We start from the raw sequence: 7,645 nt of genomic DNA on the forward strand, positions 1-7,645 counted from the left end.
CTGTCGATAATCTAGAATTCGGCCTTCCAGCCTCTACATGCTGGGAAAAATCCTATGGGACCATACACCTCATTATCGACCGCTGGCGAGGACTCAAGCCAACTTGTCGCCCTCTCATGCTCCATTGCTCGATCCTCCTACCCCTCAGAGGGATGTCTGCACACTAGGGTGGGCTTATTCACCACACTAGCCTGGGCCCTAAGAACTAGACAGCATCATAATCTCTCGCCTCAATCGGTGAACCTTATTCTCCCAATGGTATGAGGGATACCTTGGGCCATTCCGGCTTTGCTAACGATGCCGCCCGGCTACACAAGCACGGAATGGAGTTAGTGTCGAAGCCAGGAAAAACTTGCACTCTTTAAAGATAACAATTTCAATGCAATCCATTGAATACAGCATCACTCAATTTGTAACTTCATACAATTTTATGTCATTATTTTAAAAGAAAAAGATACACATTTATTAACACTAATATTTAAAAAAAAAACCTCTTTAAAAGATAACCAAGCTAACCTGGCCACCATTTCCTTGAGGAGCTTGTAAAGGGAGGGTTGGAGCTGCATCGGGAGCATCTTCTCTAATCTCGTTGTTGCGCGCTCCTCCCGAGGCAATATTCTGACGTTTTCGAGAAGGGGCCATCTTGAACCTCGTCTTGTAGGGCCCGCTGTCTGGCGATCGAAATGCTCGAGTCAGATCTCAATTCTGAGATCGTTTGCTCACCGTATGAGGAAAAGACCACAGCGCATGAACCCTCAAGGCTAAAACCTCTTACTACTAAAGTCCATGCAAATGGGGGGGAGGGGGGGATTGTGAGATGTCCTTAAGACAAAAACGTTTTGCTGAGGGGGAGAAGGGCTCCTGTAAGTCTCTTCACACGGGGGGGTGTGGGGGTGGGGGGGGAAGAGAAGAGTTAAGGACACTGCCTCTCCTAGAGCAAGAGGGGGATAGAGGAAAATTGCCTTATCTAAAAAGTGGCCAATGAGGGGGGTGTGGAGAGGGGTGGCTGTACTATAGTCTACAGCAAGTACACTGCACAGGGACAGATGGCAGTATGGACGGCGGCACAATAGAGCATAAGCTACGCAGAAATGCATGTTGCCCATGGAGCACCCCGGGGGTTTATATAACTGTGGGGTGCGGGTATGGGCACTGCGCAAAGCAAGGACAAAAGGACGATCTTCCAGCAAAGGTTGTAGATTAGTGGCCTGCATGGCTCTGGGGGAAAGTACGGTGTCGGTTAACAGGGAAAGGAGTGGTATGCATGTACCTTATCTGGTCAGGGGCAACATGGGTGTCCACGTAGCGGTATGTGTGGTCCACAGAGTGGGCGGCCATCCTTTGGTTCTTGTGCGACCATCGTACGGGCACCCTGGTAAATGTGTACGGTCTAAATTTTTGGGGCGAGGTTCCCAAATTTGGGGCGTCGACCTTAATTTGTGTGCCGGACCGCCTCGGGGGGCTTTTTTTTTTATCCACGATGTTCTCCTGTCGTTGGGGTGCAGAGCGTTCGTCAATCAAACGCCCGGTCGTGCATTTATTAAGGTTTAAAGGTCGTCGCTTTTTAACTAAAAATGACTAAAATTTACGTATAAGCTTGATCTGGTGTCCGTTTTGGATGGTGTAAAATCCTATATTAGGGTAAAATCACACGCAGATTCTAAATTTGGGCTCAAAATTTAAAGATTCTAAGTAGAAATGACTCATTTAATAAAATCATTGATTTTTATACCATAAAAACTCATAAATTTATCTATTGCATGGACATTTCTTTATTAGTGAAGATGGGTATTCATCCGTGCCATTATGCCATTGGAGTGGGTTTCCTACTCTAGTGATGTGTGTGTGTGTGTTGTGTGTGTGCGCGTGTGTGTGTGTCTCTCTCTCTCTAATAATAATCTCGTTGTAGTTTTCTTACTACCCCTCACATGCAAGTCATATATAGGATTTTACTACCCCTCACATGCAAGTCATATATAGGATTTTACAAAGTGAGTTCCTTGCAAGATATTAAAAAGAAAACTTATTTATTGTTTGTTTCTACATAGTCCTAGATCACTTCAAAGGACACCTTATTTTATTGTTTGAGATATTATTATCAAGGAAACTATTTAGATAACATGTGTCATAGCATGGAATGTGCCTGTAATAGTAAGAGATTTATATTATCAACAAAGTAAATAGCTAGCCACATCTTTTTTAATAATGAAAATAAAGTATATAACTCTGTGTTACTGGACTTGTATCTGATTTTTTTGTAGATTTAATACATGTTGATTTTTTTTTGTAAAGTAAGAGAAAGATGATGCTACATAGGGATCAAGTACAAGTTTTTTTAAATTAAAATTTTGGGATAACATGATAATAATGAGTATGATAAAACAAAGTGACTTGTAAGAGAATTAATTATCAACATAATAAACATCTTTTTTTAGAATTGTGCACTGAACTATAGATGAATTACATTAGTTTATTAATGTCAATGAATTTGTAAACAATAATAATGGTATAGATGTGCATGAGATAACGTGGAAAAATAAATTTAATAGTAAAGTGCAAAACAATGCATGCTAACAATTTCCATGTATGGTGCATTGAGTTTTTTCACATAAAGCAAGGAAAGAAACATGAAACAACAGGAAAGTGGTTGAAAAATATATAAGAAAAACAATTTGGGTGTAAAGAAATGGAACTAGTTATTTCATTAGGATGCCCTAATTTAGAAAATTTATGTTTCTTACAACTTTACATGATTTTCTTGGGAATTTATATGTTTTTAAAATCCATCAAAATATTAGGGAAGAAAACTATATGAAGTTTTGAATGAAGAAAAGTATAAAATTTAGTTCATAAAGGGTATCATGATTTCATGAAATTTAAATAAAAATTGGAATGAAAATCACATCAATGTAGGTTACAATCCTCATTCCTAGTTTGCAGACATGATATATTACACATATGTTGAAGAGATGTTTTTTCCAACTATAAAATGTTGTTTAGATAATCAATCTTTGAGAACTCTATGATGCCTTGTCCTTTTTAATCTAGCCTTGATCATTTCCATTACAAAAGTACCTTCTTCTTTTAAAGAATATTCATAGATTTGAGTTAAAATGTGAAAAAGTGAAGGAATCTAGAAAATGCAAAAAAGTTGAGAGCTCTAGAAGATGATTTGAATGGGTAAATAAATATATCATGTTCATTTCATCCTCCTCACATAATCCCTCGCACATACTTAGATCCTTTGATATATGGAATCCACGTCACATATTTAAATCCATACTAATTATAAGGAAATGGAGCACTTCCCTAAAGAAATCTATTGCATGGATTTGTTTCTTTTTTATTGGTGCATGTTTGCAACATGGACATGTGTTAAGACATGGGTGGTTGCTTTATTGTGTAATTCACATAAAAATATTGATGCTTGTTGTTTCATTTAAATGAGTTAAACAAAAATCAAAAGAGTTAAGAAGTAAAAGGCTTTTAACATTCATTACAATTATACACAAGGTTCTAATTTATTTCTTCAAACTTGTTATGCATTTTCATGTGCAACAAATTTAGTGCGAAAATAATTTTATTTGTATAAAGGGTAAGATGTATCTTTAAAATGGGTAGTACTAGTAGGGTATATAGGCTATAGGGCCACTCAGGGTTATATAATTATCCACAAGATTGCGATTTCACTTTTCATGTTTGTTGTGCATTTGCATATGCAATAACTTTAGTATTGTAAGAAGTTTATTTATATAACTTTAGTAGCAAGATGTACATGGAAATTTGCATGTGCAAGAACTTTAGTAGTTTATTTATATAAATGTAAGATGCACAAAGGAGTAATATAAAGAAGCATCTTTGAAATGGTAAGGATGATGTGCATATTATTTAGTACTAGTAGGGTATAGGCTATGGGTCCATCCTTAGCTTTTAGTAGTAGGTAGGTTTTTATATATTAGTTGCTTAACTATATATTATAATAAATATAGTTTATGCCAATAATATAATTTATAAGATATAGTTGTATTTATTATAGCTAATTGTAAATTATAAAATATAATGTGAAGTATAGAGGAAGTATAATAGATAAAAAAACTAAACTTTGAATAGGTCTATTTTGATTTTATAAAAGGAAAAAAGATGTGTGTGTGTGTGTGTGTGTGTGTGTGCACGTATGTGTGAGTGCATGTGAGAGAGGAAGATTGAGTGAGAGGAGGGTTGAGCTTTCATTGGAGGGTGGCAACAGCATTGGAGGGTTGAGCTTTCATTGGAGGGTGGCAATAGCATTGGAGGGTTGAGCTTCCATTGGAGCATGGCAATAGCATTGGAGTGGAGATTTGGAGTGTGGCTACATAGAAACATCGTCTCCTACAAGAATCCGAGCATAAGCATTCATGAGGTGAGTGACACACCTTGCCCGTGCAATTGTGAGCTAGATTATGGAAGATTAGCTTCTTAATTTAAGTTATTTTAGGCTCCCGAGTGCAGTTGGGCAAACCCCCATGACCTTGGTTAGTTCCTCCACTCTTTCTATGATGTAAGGACTTCCCATAAATGGCGCCGCTATAGCCCTACCACATAGCCACAATGCATTTTGAATGTGTGTGTGTATATAAATGAATTCTATTATAATTCTGTTTTTTTCCCAAGAATGGTAGAAATGAATTGCTGAAAATCTACTCATTTTGTGGCATTGTTGTTGATTTTTGTAATTTATACATGTTGTTCAATTTTTGCAATTTCTACATATTCTTGCAATTACTACAGGTTCCTCATTTTCTATATGTTTTACATTTTCTGTAAGTGCTGCAATTTGTGCATTTAGGTTAATTCTTCTTCCACATATCATTTACAAGTTCAATTTGTTATTTCTACATATTCTGGTTTTTTTCTGTAATTTTTCAGTTTTGAAATAAAACAACAATGAATTGAATATGAAAGTGAAAGAATTGGGTTAAATAGACCACAAAATCATTTTCCTAGGAATGTTTATCCCAATTTTGACTCCTTACATGGAGAAATTGAAATAATAATAGAAATTAGGGGAGGGTTTCGCACACACAGAAATTTCTATGTTTTTTGCATTAGTGTAATTAACACAAGTTAACTATGCTTAGTCCTCTCCTTAATTTGGGGCATTTTGATTGGCTGGCAGCATTTAATGCATGTAGAATTTTAGGCCACTAGCCAAAAATTCCCAAAATTTTATTTTGTAGAGCGATTCTCTCTACCGTGCAATATAGTGCTCATAGAGTACTACCGATCAACAAATGTGTTAAGAAACAGAATGTCAATCTGAGGACTCGACCCGACTAGTGCATGAAGGCTTATCCCATGAGGGAGAGCTCACATACACAAACCACCACACTTGACGATTCAACCATTCAACACCTCAATCAACCTCTCAATCCCTTAAATCCACTACACTAATCAAGAGAACAAGCAATGCATGGCAATCTCTTAATCCCATTCAAACATTGATTAAATCTTAGCTTTCCCTAATGCCTGCAATCCCATAAGCGTGCATCTACTAACCCACAAGCTTAAGCAAGCATCGAATGTAACATTCACAAACCCACAAGCTCATAGAGAGAGTCTATCCATGAATAACTCATTGCCAATGAAGTGGGCAAGAGCTCGCATCAATGGAGACTACACACACACACACTACAAGCATGTAGCATACACAAGAGAAAGAAAGAAGCATTCAACTAATCATAGATTAATCTACTTCAATGATGCTAAAACAGATTAAGAGAAAGAAGCGGAGCTATACTCATTGGAGCTTGATGCTGATTAGAGTACAATAGAGAGAGAGTTAGAGAGCTACCATAGCTGAAGAGCTCGAGAGAATGGCCAAAAGACGTCCACTGTCTTTAGCTCAAGAGCTTCACTCAATAGCTTATGAGAATGGCCAAAAAACGTCCACTTTCTTTAGCTAACATCTCTTTTGTAGAGATGTCACTAACCCTAACCCTAGGCCTCTTTCACACATGGGCGGACAACCCCATAAGTGAGCCTTGCTTAATACACTTAGAACTCTCATTTAGAACCCACATTGGCCTAAAACGATTTACATTGCACTTCGGCACAAAAATATGGAAAAATTATGTGCGTCTTTATGTTCCCATGGCTACAATCCCGCTCTCTCGCATTAATTGCTTCCGGCCTCCTTCCATAATCCGTGTTCCCGTGGAACATTCCCCCCTTCCTAAATCACGCACGTCCTTGGGCGCGATAGAAGCAAAAGCTGCAAAAAACAATGGAAGACAAGTAAAGCCTTTTATTGAAAAAAAAACAGCAATGACAATCTCACACGTGAGCATGCAAGTGAAAGGCCGATTAGAGTTTTAAAGAGTGCTAAAAGAAGTGAGTAAAGACTAGTCAAAGTGAGACTAAGTGGTAGATAATGCTATGCAAAGGCAATGTGCTTGTACACCGAAGGTTATGACTGCAGTCTCAATGTCCTACAAGTGTTTAAGTTATTCCTAAGTGGCAACCCTACTCCTAAATATGATCAATGGTGATTGGACCTTTCTTTCTTTCTTTCTTTTTTCCTCTTTGTGTGTGTGTGTGTGTGTGTGTGTGTGTGTGTGTGTGTAAAAGATGATAAAGAGGAAGGTTCCATCCCAATGAGACCCAAGTAATGGCCAAGAGACCTCCACCAAGAAAATCTAAAGGCCGCTAAGTATCTCAAGGGTAACATACCCTTTTCTTTCTTTTTGATACAAGGAGTACCCCATGAAGATGAGGGCATCGGTCTCGAGGGCCCATAATGTACCCCAAAGTCCTACCATCATCTATCAAGGCGATAGAGTCCTTGAAGGTCTTCTTCTTAATCTTGACGTCAGTGTTCACCCCATGGAAACTAAGGCATCGGCCCCAAGGTGCTAAGACACCCCAAGGTCCTACCAAGCATTCCACATGGCTGTAGACATGTCATGTCTCGATTCACTTGTATATATTTTTTAGGGCATGATTTTCGTAAATTTTTTATTAATCGTAGCACCTAGCCCATACCTAAGAGGTAGCTACCATAGGGATAACTAATATACTTCGAGAGCATAAGAACTTGGCATACTCCGTTGGCATATATCCTACACCATCTTCAAATAGAAATACCTTCTACTAAGTCCTCTAAGAATCTAGAAATCACTCACCACATGGTAACAACTAATTTAAAACTTAAACCAGCCAATTGTGTGTGAACATGTAAACAATATATGCAAAAGTGAAAAGCACATAAAGAACAAAAGAATATGATTTGAATACACCTGTTGTAGTGCTCGTTGATGTTGTGCGTTTGCATTGATGCATTGCTGATGTTGTGCAGATTGCTTCTCTTTGCTCTGTGTAGGCATTGCATGTCTCCCCCCTTCCTAATTTGTGTGCACGGTAGGTGGACTATTGGGGTGTGTTTTGTTTAACTGAGATCTCTGCAAAATGTCTTATTAACAAACAAGAAAAGAAAAGAAAGTGGAGTTGATGAGCTTACCCTTGCACTGGTGATGGATCTGTGTCCACTTCTACTAGAAAGATGGTATCAATCACTTCAGGATGCAAGGACAACCCTGTACAAAGCCGGCCTCTGGAGAAGGTGGTAGAGGAAGGAGTGCTTCCTCGCTAAAATATGGCATTGGTTCTA

This window comes from Cibotium barometz, chromosome 2 (genome assembly GCF_041138505.1).
Source record: "Cibotium barometz isolate CiBa-2024 chromosome 2, ASM4113850v1, whole genome shotgun sequence".
Classification (NCBI taxonomy): Eukaryota; Viridiplantae; Streptophyta; class Polypodiopsida; order Cyatheales; family Cibotiaceae; genus Cibotium; species Cibotium barometz.